Genomic DNA, 18,653 nt, shown 5'->3' with positions numbered 1-18,653 from the left:
ATGCCATATATTCTATCGTCAACGACCACACACATCTCAATCTGAACCTATCAACCCTTTGTTAGTCCTCCATGGAGATGTCGAGGCCAGCAGCGTCGTTTCCATCTCAGGCACATTAGAGACGTCGCGGCTAGCGGTCTCACCTTTAACATTGCCTTGTTTTTCTACCTCTTCTCTACCAAAATCTACTAAAACAATTTCCCGAGGATTAGCAAACGCGAACAAATTAATATACCTCCCCAAATGGACCACTTAAAGTACCTTCATAAAATTCTCAAATCAAACAAAGTACATAAGCACAACACACATACAATTTCATTGTTCTCCTTAGACATGAAATCCTCCGAGGACATATATGTCTCACTTGAATCTAGTAGTCGATTGAGGGTGACCACCTACTGGTCCTGCATGGCAAACTCCCTCGAGGCCATCTGCACCATGTCGATGTCATCAGGGTCGCTACTGTACCACTACCTCCAGTAGGGCCGCTCGAACCAGCCGCGTCCATGCCGTAGTAGTAGGACCAGCCGCCAGCTCCACCACCCACATTGCCCAGTTGTTTGTTGGCGGAGGACTCACGGCGCATCTCTACCACCGCCATTAGGTTGCTCACTGGGAGGGTATGTTGTCGAGTGAACGCGTACATGTTTATGCTTGCATTGGACACCTGCTGGATGTCTTGCTCACTAACCATATGCGTCGGTGACAAACCGTGCGACAGGCAGTTGTTCAGGTGCGCATTGGGAGGGATGTAGTACGAGTACCCCTCATTTTGCATGTCAGCGACATTCAAATCTGGCGCCCAGTACTGCATGTTTGTCGGGTTAGGGTGGTAGTACATACCAGTCATGGCCGGATTGGGGTAGGTCGGGTGCGCCTGCTCGGTAGGGGCGATGACGACGGCAGTATCTCTACCGGCCATCCCCATCTGCCCGCCGTGCTCTTGGTCATGATACAATGGTGGGGACACCGGAGGTGTCTCCGTGAGTGATCCGATGTGCGGCTCCATGCTACGGATGTGCTGCGCAAGAAGGGAGAGCTTGCTTGGAGGTGGTTTCTTGTTGTTCCTCTTCTTGAGCTGGCACTTCGCGTTTAGACTACGCTTGGTGGCATTCCAGTGGTTCTTGACGGCGTTCTCCGGCTGGCCGGAGAGTAGTCGGGCGATCACCGACCAGCGGTTCCCCCACTTCTGATGCGCCTCGATCAGCTTGATGTCTTCCGCGTCGGTCCAGATTTTCCTCTGCAAGGGAAGTATTCGTGAGTTAATTAATTACGGCATCACATTCCATTGAAATACAATTGAACACACCACCACACACCGAAAGTAGTATCTACTACCTTTACTTTTTTTAACGAAACACGACACTCATGTGCACGGAAGCATTATTTATTTAGAAGTCAACCCAGAGTCATTTTTCTACCATGCATATGCCATGCATGCATCCATTCGTCATTTCTTTGAGATTTATCTTACCTTTTTTGGTTGTTTGCAAAATTCGTGTTGTTTAAGAGTACCAAAATTTTATTAAAATATTTATCTTGTTTCAAAATGCATCATAATGTTTTTTCGTGTACCAACAAATAAAAATGCACTTATTTCATATAAGGTTTTTGCTGGTACGTAATGGAACCAATAATGCTAGACCTATAAATTTTACTTAACCTTCCAAACTAATTCTCTCTCCCCCCATGGAATTTAAGTGGGGTGCCCCCCCCCCTCATCCTCCTATTATCAATCACAATCCTCCACTTCAGTTTTTAGGTAAAATCTTTAAGTAAACCTTTGTAGATGTAGCATTACTCGTAATGGAACATTACTTCCATTATGTTACGAATTGAAACAAAAAATGCAACACTCTGGAACAAGATAAAATTCGCCAAGATCGGAAAACATAGCCAGAATCTCAAATTATCTAAGGAATCTCAAAGTATCTCAGGAATCTATTGGTTAGAAAATTTCCAACTAAGCCTGATACTCTCACAAAATTGATCTATGCCACATATAAATTGATGAAATGGTGGAATGACCCTGATAGAAAAATGGAAATAAAAAAAGTTAGTATGTGGATAATTATTTGGAGAGGATCAGCCCATACAAAAAGGGCATGTCTTATTTATTTTGTAGATATCTTATTAAAATTACACATATTTTGCGTGTGCAGCTATTTTGGGAATCAACATTGTGTAATTTGAGGTGCCCGAGATTTACAAAACTTTCAGAAAAAATCCAGCTAGCAATATCGATTATATCACAATTGCAAGTGTCATTTTATTTATAGATTTTATGCTCTTTTTGTTGGAAAAAGGAGAAGTATTTACCTTTCTATTGATTAACAAGAGAAGTTTGTAGAATAACAACCACAAAGACACCAAATTACTCTCCCGCATTACATTACTCAAATGCTTAGCCCCCACAATATCCCAAAGAGACGCCCCATCTTGGATGAGGCGAATAATGACTGCCATCGGCCTCACATTATTTTGAAAGACACATGTGTTCCTTTCCTTCGAAATCTCCCATCCAACAAGAAGGAGGAAATAATGTAGAGATTTCCTCAGTTGCCAATTATTGAGGAGGACTTCTTTCCACCAAGACTTCAGCATCTCAATACGATGGCAAAGCATCATACTAGCATGAAGACCAATATAAGAGACCACGTCGTTCCAAACTTGAGGCAAGAACTGACACATGATGACGAGGTGAGCCACCAATTCTTGCACTTGGTTGCAAAGAGGGCATCGGTCGCAATTTGGTCACTTCCAATGTTGCAACCTCTGTCGTTCAAATCTTATTTTCGATGGCGAACCAAGCAAAGAACTTACATTTTAGGTTGCCCAAACCTTCCAAGTTGTGGCATGCAACTTCGATCAGATGAGGCCAATGAACTGAGCCTTGTAAGTCGATGAGGCGGTATAATTCCTGTCGTTGGTCAGCTTTCTCATGGTTGTATCTTGGATGTCTGGTTGGAGGATGACATGCATTGTCAAGTTTGTCTTACAGAATGATGAATTATTGGATGTGCTCTAGCGTGAGGCCTCCTTGGCTACCAGTCTATAGAACCTAAATCTTATCTCTAAAAATCTTGGTCGCCTCCACAGGTGGCACGGGCGGAAACAAATATCCGTCGCCAGCACCCCTTCCTCTACGTCTCCATCTCGTCGTCGCTGGCTTACGCCACCGGTCAAATCCTGCTGACGGCCGACGGCGGTGGGATCCTCCACTTCGCGTGGCCCTGGTGGTGTGTGTGTGTGTGAGAGGTTCGTGGTGGTCAATGCAGAAATTGCATGGCGCCTCAGATTGAAGACGTCTCATGCAGGCTGCAATTACTTGTCCTGGCCACTTCTACGACACTCGGCGCTCGGTAGGTAGGACAACAGGCGGGTGGTGGACTTGGTGGCTGCGATCGGTGGTTCCGTGGCCTGATTTGGGCGATGCGGGTCGTCGGGCCGTGGAGGAAGTGTGGGAGCCCTGGCAGCGACCCGGGTCTCTTCTACAGCGACAACGGTCATGGTGACGGCCACAACGGTGCCCTGGACGCCCGGCGAGGCAGCAAGCGGCTATTCCACCATGGTTGTGAGGGTAGCGTAGGGCCGGCCATGGTGGCTAGTGGCGGCAGATCTGGGGTTCCCTACCCAGATCTGTTCCCCTCTAGCGGCAGTCCTAGGGTTCTTCTAGCACCAAGACGATGTTCTGCTTCATGTCAGCCCTCATTGATTTGGCCATTGACGAGTTGCAGAAGGCTTCACCGATGTTTTCTATTGGGTGTTTGACGCCTATAGATTGCTGGATCAGATGGGATTTGGTCCTGTGTGCCCCTATTTTAGCACGTTTGGCTTGAGGATCGATGGGCGGAGGAGGAAAAATCTTATACATCGCCTCAAACATGGGAGTGACTGGGTAATGGATCATGGATACTTCATTAGGTGAACAAAGGGATTAGGCTATCCTCGTGTACTTACCCGCTCGCCGGCGATGGCATCACATGGCCACCTTCGCCACCATGTTCCATCAAAGCATCCTCCATATTGTATTCATGCTCCAATCAGTTCATCCAAAAATCCGAACCAGTGAAGAGAGACGGGCAATATGTTTCAGCACTTCCCCTCACATCTAGGCTATTTTAGTCCTTAGGCGTGGGATTGTTGTAGGCCGTAGAATCTTGTTTAATATTGCATTGGCAGGGTCTTCAACTGGAGACATCTTGGCTCAGATACCATATTGAACACATGCCCCACTAGCACATCCAAAAAACCGAACCGACATCAAATCATAGTCAAGTTTGACAAGCGTCCGGAGTGTTGCGCTATGTCTGCCAGCCTCTCCTGGAACAGAGCCACGGCAGTCAACCTCTTCCCCGTTGACCTGTTCAACCTCACCAATGACTCCCATCCGTTGGCATAGAAGCCTCTACAGGAGCTAGGCGATGGGAATGACCCTGTTCTTCGCACACAGGCATGGGCTATGCCTACTTGTCGAAGTCCGTGACCTTCGTGAGCATCTCCCTCCTTGTTGTGCGTGACCAGGGCGGTGTGGAGCTAGGAGCATGGAGAATGGGAGGCAACACTGGCACAAAAAGTGGTGCGCCAGGGCAGGGCCCTGCCGGGAGCTCAACTAGCATGCAAAGCATCCATCTCCATCGTCATTGGGTTGTTGTCCAAGAGCACTGGGAATGTCGGGAAGCGAGGAATGACGATTGGCGTGCGGTTCTTCATCTGGCCTAAAGAGGAACGTGGTGGGGGCTCGGTGCATGGGTTGATGGCATGCATAACTCATCATAGGGCTCATGGAAGTGGGTAAGGAGGCTTGGTGCATGGGCTGGTGATGTGCACATCTCCATCGGCAAAGCAGGCCGCACCTGCATACCGAAGTAGGGTCCGCCTTGCGCAGTCAGTCCAGTCTGGAGGGAGTGGAGGGAGCTCAATTTTTTTGCTGCCCACACATATCTCAAATGATAACCCGTAACAGGAACATCTACTCATATTCACCAAATTCAGGAAAACCGTAATAAGCAAAGCAGCAATTTCACAAATAAACAACATCAAATTTTTGGAACATGTGTATCCGACTATCAGCATGTGACTTGTTTTGTCTATATGATTGAACTAATAAAAGTACCACATCTGAAATGCAATTTGTGTGCTGGAACGACTCTTACTTTAGGAAATACCAAATTGAGACAAGTCGCAAATATGTAGCAGCAATAATTTGACAAATAACCAAGACAAAAGAAAATCGGTAATCTTATCTCTATTTTGGCAATGTTCTTGGGGACGAAATCCCAGCAAATGACCCACAGAACACAGGATCAAGATCTGAGGGTGGCAGTTTTTTAATGAAAAATGCACTAAATAAACAAAATGCCATGCTTTTTGTTGTTGTCAAAGATGCCATCCCCCAACACTAAAACTGCGAGTCGCACCGTTTACAAATGCCATCCTGGACAGCGAACAGCCGTTGGCTATTGTGCACCAAATTAGATAACGCTTGGGTGATCACTTAGTGGCGAAGAATTTAAAATTTAGGACACACCATGTCAATTAGCAAATTTGGATATTTGTAAGTGCAAGTGTGGTTCTTTAATTATTTACGGATTGAACACAGAATTCCTGTACACATATCAAATGTTAATGTGTGGGCAGGAACATCGATCCCTACTAATTTCCCAAAATTACTTAGGTGGTCAATTAGTGGCCTAAATGAAGAAAGTAATTACCATATTTACTGTGTAGACTAAAGACATGCAATACTACTAACTATTTTTTCGGGAGTTAATACCCACTTCCGAATGGTGACCAAACTATAGGTGCAAACTTTTGGACGTATAATCATATGATTCAACTAGTGAAAGTACCACATCTCAAATGCTAATTTGTGGGCTAGAACATCGACTCTTACTTTATGGATATCAAACTGTGGCAACTCACAAATAGGTAGAAGCAACAATTTGACTAATAATCAAGACAATTTTTTTAATTGGGTGATAACTTAGTGGCCAAGAATCGAGCCCTACTAATTTCCCAAAATTACATGGGTGGTCAATTAGTGGCCTAAATGAAGAAAGTAATTACCACATTTACTAAGTAGACTAAAGACATGAATACTACTAACTATTATTTCGGGAGTTAATACCCACTTCCGAATGGTGACCAAATTATAGGTACAAACTTTTGGACGTATAATCATATGATTCAACTAATGAAAGTACAACGTCTCAAATGCTAATTTGTGGGCTGGAATATCGACTCTTAGTTTAGGGATATCAAATTGTGGCTACTCACAAATAGGTAGAAGCAATAATTTGATAAATAATCAAGACAACTTTTTTAATTGGGTGATCACTTAGGGGCCAAGAATCTCTTCTCTACTACTTAAAAAGAACCGAAGGTTCCCATTTCAGCCTCTCCTTCATCCAACCTCCATATATATGGTTCCCCCTTCCATTCTCCTGTTTGATTTTTTCCTCCCATTATCTGGGTTTTCTCTCAGATAATAATATTTTTTGGTAAGTCAATAATTTTTTACCAAATAAGTGCTTAACAATGAGATGACATTTTGACTCCCATCTCCGATCTTTCTCATAAATAATATTTTCTTTGGTAAGTCGATAAATTCTTACCAAATAAGTGCTTAATAGTAAGATGGCACGTAAATCATGACAATTGCATACAAAATCTTGCTAAGATTATAACGCACCAATGTAATAATAGACATGCAATGACGTGCTAATCTACGAGAATAGTTATACTCCCGTTGCGATGCACGGACAATTATCTAGTTTTAAAAAATGAGACACCGTGTCAATTACTCCCTCCATTCACAAATATAAGATGTTCTAACTTTTTTCCCGAATTGTAGGTATATAGATTTGGTTTAGCGTGTTTGTTAACTTATTTCAGTCCATGTAGTCATATTGAAATATCCAAAACATCTTATCTTCGTGAACGGATGGAGTAGTAAATTTCCACATTTGTAAGTGCAAGTAATTTTTTTTATTTACGAATTAAACATAGAATCCATGTACATGTTTCAAATGCTAATGTGTGGGCAAGAACATCAATCCCTATTAATTTTAGAAAATTACTTCCCTACAATTCTTTTTCTTCGGAAAATTACTTGGGTGATCATTTAGTGGCCCAAATGAAGAAATTAATTGCCACATTTAATGATTAGACTAAAGACATGCAAGACTACTAACTATTTATCCGGGAGTTAATACCCCCTTCTGAATGGTGACGAATCAGATTAACACAACAAATAATTTCTTCCCGTAAGCACACTCAGTCATAGAACATCAAAATTCCCCAAAATCAAGCTGCTACTAGGGACTAGGGAGTTAAGAAATTTAAATTTGGCAAGATCACCTCAATGTTGGGGTCAAGTTGGTTGATCCATCTCTCCCGACATTGCTTCCCGCTCCGGCCGGGGAAGTACAGTGCGACCTTCGCCCACCTCCCTTTGCCGAATTCATGCACCTTCGCCCTGAGCATCCTACAACAAAAACACAAAGAAAACTGATGAAGTTGTAGCAGATGAAGGACAAAGAAAAAGGTTTGCAATTTAGGGTTGGATTTTCCACATACGTGTCTTCCTCCACAGTCCACGGCCTTTTGAGCCGTGCCAGCCCCTGGCCGCTGGATCTGGCACGCGGTGGCACCCGAGCAGGCGCCGCGATTGCCGTAGGGGCGTTGCTGCTCCCGTAGCTGGGGAAGCTGGTGGGATCCATCTCCCTGATGCCACCAGAACCCCTTGATCCGGTGCCCGGGACGACAACCACCCCGGCTGAAGCGCCACCATCATTATGGACAAAGTGTGCAACATCGCCATGGCCGAAGCTCTTGTAGTGGTTCCCGACCGCCGAAGCCGCCATGTCCCAGTCGAAATAGGCACTCCCTTCAGACATCAGCGCGGCCTCAGAGGTTGGATCGGAGCAATGGCAACAGCAACGCTTGCGGTAGAGATGGGGCAAGCAAAGCAAGAAGAAGGGGAGTAGTCTCTGGCTCTTCTGTGGAGAAATGCCTCTATCAGAGACAGGTCAAGGGGTTTGCGCCTGATATAGAAGGGGACGGTGCCCCATGCCCCCATCGGTCCGTCCATTCTTCCGCCCCCAGCTCCTCATCAGGCGTCCAGGAGGCGTCCCACATGGCAATAACCTTCCGACTATAGGTTTTCAAGTTCGTTGTGGACCCTATGCACTGGGTGTACGCAGTCTTTGGAGAGCTTTGCGTGGCCCAGGGTGGGTCAGACGTGTCAGTACATGCTGAAGCACAACACCCGTGCCCATATGGAGGTATGCACGCAAATTCAGGGAAACGGAATGCATGTTGGCATGCTTCATGATCATTTGCAGCTAAGTACAGGGTGTATTTGGATATAGCGTGATAACATTTTTTCTAAAATCTTAAAAGTGCACGCGCAATTTCAGGTTGAAACGAGCGGCCGAATGCTTGCCGCTCGATAAAAGCGGTTCGGCCCACCCTGTAACAGTGCACATGCAATTTTAGCTAACGTAGCGGTCGTGTTATTATATTAAACCCATTAAGCATCGGAAGAAAGGCAGCCAACCAGCTATGCCATGTGGCGTAAGTTGGTTGACCACAGTGAGAAAGCTTTTGGAAAAAATAGATGGAGGTGAGGTTTTTTTTAATTTTTTTCCTTTTTAGATGGAGGTGAGGACCCCACGTATTATTTTAAATGGAGGGCTATGAAAACTAGGGCTCACTGGTCGGCTGCGGTGGTAATTTTTCTTCATCGGTGATTTTTTAGGGTTTGCTGTTTGGTTGCCCGCATTTTTACTTCAGGGGTGAGAAGATGCAAACCACAATTGTTTGGCTGCGTGCACGTATTTGTTCTGCTCACCCCTTTCAAATGTGGTGGTCTTACCACTCAAATGCAACACAACAACAAACATCACACATATAGAATCATCACTACCTAATTAAAGCACACAGCATATAAACAACCGATAAACAACAGGTAAACAACAGATAAACATTGTATATTAGTAGGGGATAAGTTTCAAGACAACAGGGACATCGCGCGACCCTAGGGTGCTAATTCCTGGGCAAAATATAGGCAGTTTCACATCACAAGTTTAGACCATCAACACTAACAAGTTCATACTAACTAGTTCAGAATAATGGGCGATCCAGAGGGCAAGACTGATGTTGTCGATGCCGTTGTGCTGCTAACAGCGGACCCTGCACATGATGGAGTTATTCTGCTTGAAGATTTGCACCTTCATGCCAAGTCCAGAGAACCGTGGGACAAGGAGGTCGTCGAGGACGATCCTATGACGGCGGCAAAGTACTGCCAACCCCTCTCAAGGACCATCTGGTCCTGGAAGGTCTGGACCTACACGTATAACTCACACCACTTGTTCGCCGAGAGTCTGACAACGCGAAGAGGCTTCCGGACCAACCACTGCTTCATCACCGTCCTGAACACCTGTTGGATGATGAGCAAGGCGATATCCTCCTCGTCGTTGATCTGGATGTAGAAGCATAGTGGATGTCATGCCCCCTCCTCGTGGTTGAACCTCAGAGTGCGTACAATGCCGGGCGGCTGGCTCATGGCAGCGATCTGCCAGGCAGGTGCATCCTCTTGAGCCACTGGTTTGTCCGGATCAGGTCCTCGGCGTCCTCGGCACCAGCCATCACCTGCGCTCCTTCATCGGCTACGTCCCACTCCTTCTTCACAATCTTGTCAGGTAAGAGGACGTGTGTTAGTAACAAAACATGATCAGATCATTGGCATTGATCGGATCATTACACTGATCATTGGCAGTTGCAAACGATCAGTGCTAAAACACGTCGATAATATTTTTTTATTTTTCTGGGATATATGGGATTTATAGGCCAAGGAATCGTCAAAAAGTGGTGCCCGAGGGGCCCATGCAGTCACCTGGCACTGCCAGGGGGACCCGCGCCATCTGGCCGTGTGGCACCCTGGTGGCCCCCTCTGGTCAATCTTTGGTCTGTTGGTCTTCTTATTTTCCATAAAAATTCCTAATAATCCCCATTCTATTTGGATCATTTTTATTTCTACCCAAAAATAACACCATAGCAATTTTGCTGAAAACAGCATCAGTCTGGATTAGTTTCATTCAAATCATGCAATTAGAGGCCAAAACAATAGCAAAAAAATTTGACTATGTACTGCAAGGCAACAGCCTCACAGTTCTTTATTAAAACTTAAGATAAAACAATGTACAAGGTACAAAAGGGATAAGAAATACTTACAAAGAGCCTATGGGAGAGAGGCTATCCAAGAGAGAAGACTATCTCTATATTTACATTTAATCCTATGTGCTAAAAGAGAAATGTCATGTACAATGTTTCTCCTCCAAGATATGAAACTAGGTGTCTCATTTATGAATATCTTTCCATTCCTTTGAGTCCAAATATTCCATGTGGCGGTGAAGACCACTTCAGAGAAGAAATGTAGCGATCCGACCTCAGACGGTCAAATCTCTGTGTTCAGTGTCATCCCTGGATCGGTAATGCTGACACATAGTACTCAAAGGATTTATAACAGAGTAGCAATCACACACTTATTACATCGAATGTCTCAAAAGAGAACTTATTACAATAAATATGGCTTAAGGTCATCTAATGCGATAACAGCAGAAGGCTTGGAAGATAAAGTGAGTCCATCAACTCCAACGGCATAGCTGAGTGCATGACAAACGACCTATCGCACCTTACTCCTCGTCTGGAAAATCTGCAACATGATACGTTGCAGCCCGAAAACGGGTCAGCACATGGAATATGCTGGCAATATAACACAGTAGAGCAATGAACAGATAAATACTATCACTACATGCATATATGGCTGGTGGAGGCTCTAGGGTTATATGTTTTTGCGAAAAGCCAATTTTTTCCTACAACAAAGGAATATATTTTATTTAACTATCATGGTGGTTGAAACATTGAGAGTGGTACCCCCATCTCAATCCCAATTAGAAAGTAATTATCAACCCAACAAATTAATTTAGAGTGATGAGATCAAACCAATAAGTCAAGTACCAGATACTCAAGATGTCCATAACCGGGGACACGGCTAATCATGATTAGTTTGTACACTCTGCAGAGGTTTGCGCACTTTTCCCCACAAGACTCGATCTCCTCCGTTGGATTTCTCGCACTACATGGTGTTTGAGAAAAGGATGACCGAGACACAGTCTTTTAGAAGCACTAACTCTAACCCCGGGTAGACAGTACCAACTGGAAGAGGTCATGCAACATACTCAACTATTCTAGAGCCCATAATGGCTTGTGGCTGCACACAGAAGTTTCTAGCATGAATAATCTTATGATCCCTTTGAGGCTGGGTGGCGGACCATAGGAGAATCACACAGTATAACCCCGGGATCTCCTAGGACAACACTGGTATAACCCCAGGTGCCCAAAACCAACAATCCACCCAGATGTGTATTAAAGTTGCCACCTTAAATTGAACCATTAATTAATAATCTCACATCTGTCATGGATTCACTCAAACCCAATCCACGTCTACGAGCATAGCATGGCAATATAAGCATAACGTAGAAGTAACTCCCAAGGGTTTGATAAAAGGCAATAGGTTCTACCTCATCATCTACTTCCCAATACCCACAAGTTAATCACATCCTAATCATGCAATGTTTGAGGATTGTAACTAATGCATAAAAACTGGGTAAGAAAAGAGTATGATCAATGTGTTACTTGCCTTGCTGAGGATCCGCAAAACCTAGTGACTCGTAGTAGCACGCTTCGCACTCCGGGAATTCTATCGCAAACAAACAATAGCATACATAAGCAATCAAGCAAAGATGCACGGGTAAAACTCAAATAAGAAGATCTAACCAGAAAGTTCAACTGAATAACTCCGGTTTGCAAAAAGAATCAAATCAAACGGAGCAACGAAACTCAAACTGTGAAAGAAACAAGGTCCGATTACTAATCTGGACTAAAGTCAAATTTTACAGTACCAAAATCTTGTTCAAGTTGATTAAACAGAAAGAGGCCTTCGAGATGAAGATCTAGGCTCTTGAATCACCTGATTCGGATAAACGAGCGAAAAGATAAACTAAAAAGAAGATCAGGGTAGAAATCGCGATCGAAAATAATCGCGGAAAAACCCTGGAAAAAGAAAACGGACGAACAGGCTAACGAACGAACGTTCGCTGTCTGTGACTAATGGGTGAATAGTGTTCGTTAAAACGAACGTACGGACGAATGTCCGCTATTTAACTAAACCAGGAAAAACCGAACCGATCTAAATAAAAAACGAATCTAGGGTTTTCGAAATAAAACCAATCTTTTTTTTAAACCGGCGGCTACCTCGGCGAACGTGTCGGTGGCGGCGGCGGGAACTCCGGCGGGGCGACGGCGAGCGGAGTGGCGGCACCGAGCGGCGGGGTCGGCGGGCTTCGGCGGCGGCGCGAGTCGCGGCGGCGGATCCGGCGGCGGCGGCGCGGATCGGGCGGCGGGGCTGGTGGCTAGGGTTTCGGGGGCGGGCGCAGGGTGGGCTGAGGCGGCGGCTCGGGCGGGCTTTAAAGAGTATGGCGAGTCATGAGCTTCCTGAAGTATCAACTTCCTTATCTCTGCATTATTGGGCACATAAACACGGTCCTCAAACCACAAGGTGTCGTGCTCATCCTCACGAAAACCTTTGGCTTTTCCATCACTCATCTTCTCCTTTATTTTAGCAATTTCTTTTTCATCCTTTTGAGCTTCTTGAATATTTCCCAATAATGTTGACTGAACCTCCAATGCTGCAACAAAACCTCGAGGGACTATCTCCAAACGTAGCTCCCTAAGATCTTCTGCTAACTCCTTTGGCAATCCTCCGTTTACGAGGGTATTGACATAACTCTTCCGGCTCAAAGCGTCTGCTACGACATTGGCCTTTCCTGGATGATAGTGCAACTTCATATCATAATCCTTTATGAGCTCCAACCATCTCCTTTGCCTGAGGTTCAGCTCCTTCTGGGTAAAAATGTACTTCAAACTCTTGTGATCCGTGTACACATTGCAATGGTTTCCAATAAGAAAATGTCTCCAGGTCTTGAGCGCATGCACTACGGCTACTAACTCCCAATCATGTGTGGCATAATTCAACTCATGCGGTCGAAGTTGTCTTGAGGCATAAGAAACAACTCTTCCGTCTTGCATAAGTACTCCTCCAAGTCCTAAGCGAGAGGCGTCGCAATACACTTGGAAATCCTTGCGTATATCAGGCAGAATTAGCACTAGGGTTGTAGTCAAACGTTTCTTCAACTCCTGGAAACTTGCTTCACATTCTTCAGTCCAATGGAACTTGGTGTCTTTCTTCAACAATGTCGTCATAGGCTTCGCAATCTTGGAGAAATTCTCAATAAATCTCCGGTAGTATCCCGCGAGTCCAAGAAAACTGCGGATCTCTCCAATTGAGGTGGGTGCCAACCACTCAGTGACTGACTGGAACTTGGTGGGATCCACTGTTATACCTTCTCCTGATATAACATGTCCAAGAAATCCAACTTCCTTCAACCAAAACTCACATTTGCTGAACTTGGCATATAACTGATGTTCCCTGAGCTTCTCGAGAACTAAACGCAAATGCTCCTTGTGTTCCTCTTCATTCTTCGAGTATACCAAGATATCATCAATGAACACCACGACAAACTTATCCAAGAACTCCATGAACACCTTGTTCATCATACTCATGAAATAGGCAGGGGCGTTAGTCAGTCCAAATGACATAACCGTATACTCATATAACACATACCTCGTGGTGAAAGCTGTTTTAGGTATATCCTTTTCTCGAATCTTCAGCTGGTGATATCCTGATCGCAGATCAATCTTTGAAAACACTTTAGCTCCTTGCAGCTGGTCGAACAAATCATTGATCATCGGCAATGGGTACTTGTTCTTGATCGTCACTTCATTCAACGCACGATAATCAACAACCATTCTTAACGATCCATCCTTCTTCTCAACCAAAAGCACTGGAGCTCCCCATGGTGATGAACTTCGTCTAATGTAACCTTTATCCAACAACTCTTTAATCTTCTTCTTAATCTCCTCCAGATCATTTGCGGGCATCCGGTATGGTCTCTTCGATATCGGTCCGGTGCCTGGCAATAGCTCTATCAAAAACTCGATGTCTCGATCTAGCGGCATGCCTGGTAACTCCTCTGGAAATACATCTGGGTAATCCTTCACTACAGGCACTTCCTCCTGAACAACTCCCGTGAGAGAATTTACTTGAGTCCTCCTAGGCGCATGCCTAGATACATACTTGATCTTTTTTCCCTCCGGGGTGGTGAGTAGAATAGACCTACTAGCACAGTCAATGTTTCCTCCATACTTCGATAACCAATCCATTCCCAGTATCACATCCAATCCTTGTGACTCCAGAATTATTAGGTCTGAGGGGAAAACATGGCTACCAATGGTTAAGGGTAACCGATCACACCATCGGCTGGCCATATACTCTGCACAGGGTGAGCTTACTAGCAAGGGTGTCCTAAGGGCTAAGGTGGGTAACTTAAACTTGTCCACAAATCCCCTTGAAATGTATGAATGCGATGCACCAGTATCAAATAAAACAAGGTCGGTAAATGACTTAACCAAAAACTTACCGATAACTGCATCAGGTTGTTCTTCAACCTCCTCCATGTTCACGTGGTTCACTTGTCCCCTGTTGAAAGGGTTGGGCTTCTTCCCAGCGCTTCCATTGCCATTTCCGTTCTTCAATTCCAGACAATCATTGGCGTAGTGCCCAGTCTTCCCGCACTTGAAACAGGTAATGTGACTTTGATCCTTCTTGGCGGGTGTGGATGGGTTAGAGCGGTTCTGATTGCTGCCTGCTCCATTCCCGTTTCCATTCTTGGGGCCACTATGGTTATGCGTACTTCCTCCATTGTGAGTGTGGCCTCCATGGTTATGGGTCAATCCTCCCGAGTTCGGGGTGAAATGAGGCTTCTGCTGAGCTCCTGAATTGTACTTCCCTTGTCCATACTTCCTTTTGCGGCTCTCAATCTGCTGCTGCTTCCCTTCCATCATAAGAGCCTTGTCTACCAGCTCCTGGTAGTTGTTAAATGTTGCCACCATTAACTGCATGCTCATCTTATCATTCATCCCTTCCATAAATTTCTCCTGCTTCGCGGCGTCTGTGGCCACATCATCAGGGGCATAACGAGATAACTTATTAAACTCATCTACGTACTGTGCCACAGTACGATTTCCCTGGCGCAAGTTGCGAAACTCACGCTTCTTCATGCTCATAGTTCCAGTTGAGACATGGGCTGTGCGGAATGCTTGCTGAAACTGATCCCAAGTGATATTCGCTATAGGGAAAGTGGTTGTGTAATTCTCCCACCATGATGCTGCTGGTCCATCCAATTGGTGTGCGGCGAAACGCACCTTCTCAGCATCTGTGCAACCTGCGGTGGTCAACTCCCTTCCAATCTTGCGAAGCCAGTCATCTGCAACTATTGGCTCGGTGCTACTAGAAAACACCGGCGGCTGCAACCTCAGAAAACGGGCTAAGTTGTCAACTGGAGGTGGTGGTGGCGGGTTGTTGTTGTTGTTGTTGCCTTGGTTCTGGACTAATATCTGCATCACTGGGTGATCTCCGGTGGGAAGACAAATCCGGTGTCACGTCTCGGAAGCATCTGATGGGTTTAGAGGGGAGAGATTAGAATAGAAATGAGGTCTAGTGATAAAACAGTACCCATATGCACATGAGCCAAACACAATCATATCATATCACTCAATCAATCAAGCAAGGGCATACAAATGGTCTAGAACTAATGTTACAAAAGTGCTCAGACTACTACTATATACAGGGGGAATACTACTAGTCATATGGTGGTCATCTAGAAATATTGATCGGTGGAAGACTCCATGATATCTGCTCCAGCTTCATCTTCATAATCATCATCACTGTCGTCGGAGTCGGTGTCGTCGATGATGATATAGTCTTCAGAACGTATTTCCTTAGGTTCGTCGTCTTCTCCTCCTGGCGCGGGGTCTCCCAAGAATACTCTTATCTTTCTTATCAGGTCGTCATTCTTCTCCACGAGTATCGTCATTTCCTCCTCATATCCATCGCGTGTAGACTTGAGTTCCTCTTCTAGCTCTGTGACCCTAGTCATCGCCTTCTTCAAATCTAACATGCTTGAGCACATCTGGTTCTCCCGTCGATGAATGTGCTGGTTTAACTCCTGGATGAAAGTTGCAATGGACCTATCCTTCCTGGTGCTGATCATCTCGCATTGCTCATCTCGGCGCCCACATATCTGGTAGATAGTGTCCTTCAGCTCCTGTTTGTAGATTTCTCCAATACGTCCCATAGCAATGTGGGCTGCCATGCTTTTGCCTAGACTCTAGGTGGGTGCATCAAAGGACAACTCTATTGGCTCAGTGACTAGCGTGAATGTCCTTCCTGGAACTTGAACTCGAATCATCCATCGCTCCTCTTCTGGTAAAGTGGCGGTGTAGGTCCCGGTGAAGCTTGGTATTCCGATGTTCAGGTATCTAGTGACTTCCTTCAAATGTCGTCCAAAGGGTGTGTCTTCATCCGGTTGTGCAAACTTGTTCCTCGAGTCCGCCATCCTAAAGAGTAGAAATGGAGAGGAGTCAGAAATGAGTAGAGAAGACTGACCTATGGCTTTTCTTAGTGGTCGTGTCCTACATTCAGCGTGTGCTCTGATACCATCTTGTAGCGATCCAACCTCAGACGGTCAAATCTCTGTGTTCAGTGTCATCCCCGGATCGGTAATGCTGACACACATAGTACTCGAAGGATTTATAACAGAGTAGCAATCACACACTTATTACATCGAATGTCTCAAAAGAGAACTTATTACAATAAATATGGCTTAAGGCCATCTAATGCGATAACAGCGGAAGGCTTGGAAGATAAAGTGAGTCCATCAACTCCAACGGCATAGCTGAGTGCATGACAAACGACCTATCGCACCTTACTCCTCGTCTGGAAAATCTGCAACATGATACGTTGCAGCCCGAAAACGGGTCAGCACATGGAATATGCTGGCAATATAACACAGTAGAGCAATGAACAGATAAATACTATCACTACATGCATATATGGCTGGTGGAGGCTCTAGGGTTATATGTTTTTGCGAAAAGCCAATTTTTTCCTACAACAAAGGAATATATTTTATTTAACTATCATGGTGGTTGAAACATTGAGAGTGGTACCCCCATCTCAATCCCAATTAGAAAGTAATTATCAACCCAACAAATTAATTTAGAGTGATGAGATCAAACCAATAAGTCAAGTACCAGATACTCAAGATGTCCATAACCGGGGACACGGCTAATCATGATTAGTTTGTACACTCTGCAGAGGTTTGCGCACTTTTCCCCACAAGACTCGATCTCCTCCGTTGGATTTCTCGCACTACATGGTGTTTGAGAAACGGATGAACGAGACACAGTCTTTCAGAAGCATTAACTCTAACCCCGGGTAGACAGTACCAACCTACATCCCCTACATCTGCTAGCCTACCACTGGAAGAGGTCACGCAACATACTCAACTATGCCAGAGCCCATAATGGCTTGTGGCTGCACACAGAAGTTTTTAGCATGAATAATCTTATGATCCCTTTGAGCCTGGGTGGCGGACCATAGGAGAATCACATGGTATAACCCCGGGATCTCCTAGGACAACACTGGTATAACCCAGGTGCCCAAAACCAACAATCCACACAGATGTGTATTAAAGTTGCCACCTTAAATTAAACAATTAATTAATAATCTCACATCTGTCATGGATTCACTCAAACCCAATCCACGTCTACGAGCATAGCATGGCAATATAAGCATAACGTAGAAGTAACTCCCAAGGGTTTGATAAAAGGCAATAGGTTCTACCTCATCATCTACTTCCCAAGACCCACAAGTTAATCACATCCTAATCATGCAATGTTTGAGGATTGTAACTAATGCATAAAAACTGGGTAAGAAAAGAGTATGATCAATGTGTTACTTGCCTTGCTGACGATCCGCAAAACCTAGTGACTCGTAGTAGCACGCTTCGCACTCCGGGAATTCTATCGCAAACAAACAATAGCATACATAAGCAATCAAGCAAATATGCACGGGTAAAACTCGAATAAGAAGATCTAACCAGAAAGTTCAATTGAAGAACTCCGGTTTGCAAAAAGAATCAAATCAAACGGAGCAACAAAACTCAAACTGCGAAAGAAACAAGGTCCGATTACTAATCTGGACTAAAGTCAAATTTTACAGTACCAAAATCTTGTTCAAGTTGATTAAACAGAAAGAGGGCTTCGAGACGAAGATCTAGGCGCTTGAATCGCCTGATTCCGATAAACGAGCGAAAAGATAAACTAAAAAGAAGATCAGGGCAGAAATCGCGATCGAAAATAATCGCGGAAAAACCCTGGAAAAAGAAAACGGACAAACAGGATAACGAACGAACGTTCGCTGTCTGCGACTAACGGGTGAACAACGTTCGTTAAAACGAACATACGGACGAACGTCCGCTATTTAACTAAACCGGGAAAAACCAAACCGATCTAAATTAAAAAAACGAATATAGGGTTTTTGAAATAAAACCAATCGGTTTTAAAAAAACGGCGGCTACCTCCGCGAACGTGTTGGCGGCGGCGGGAACTCCGGCAGGGCGGTAGGG

The 18,653-nt window shown here is 44.8% G+C and overlaps 1 pseudogene; it reads right to left on the bottom strand.

The window, feature by feature from the left end:
* Positions 1-238: 238 nt before the first annotated feature.
* LOC109747683 (uncharacterized) lies at positions 239-7,978 on the bottom strand (annotated as a pseudogene).
* Between the last annotated feature and the right edge of the window lie 10,675 nt (positions 7,979-18,653).

The sequence above is a fragment of the Aegilops tauschii genome, chromosome 1, assembly GCF_002575655.3.
Source record: "Aegilops tauschii subsp. strangulata cultivar AL8/78 chromosome 1, Aet v6.0, whole genome shotgun sequence".
Taxonomy (NCBI): Eukaryota; Viridiplantae; Streptophyta; class Magnoliopsida; order Poales; family Poaceae; genus Aegilops; species Aegilops tauschii.
The sequence above is the reverse complement of the archived record's forward strand: the minus strand, read 5'-3'. Positions and strand labels throughout refer to the sequence as shown.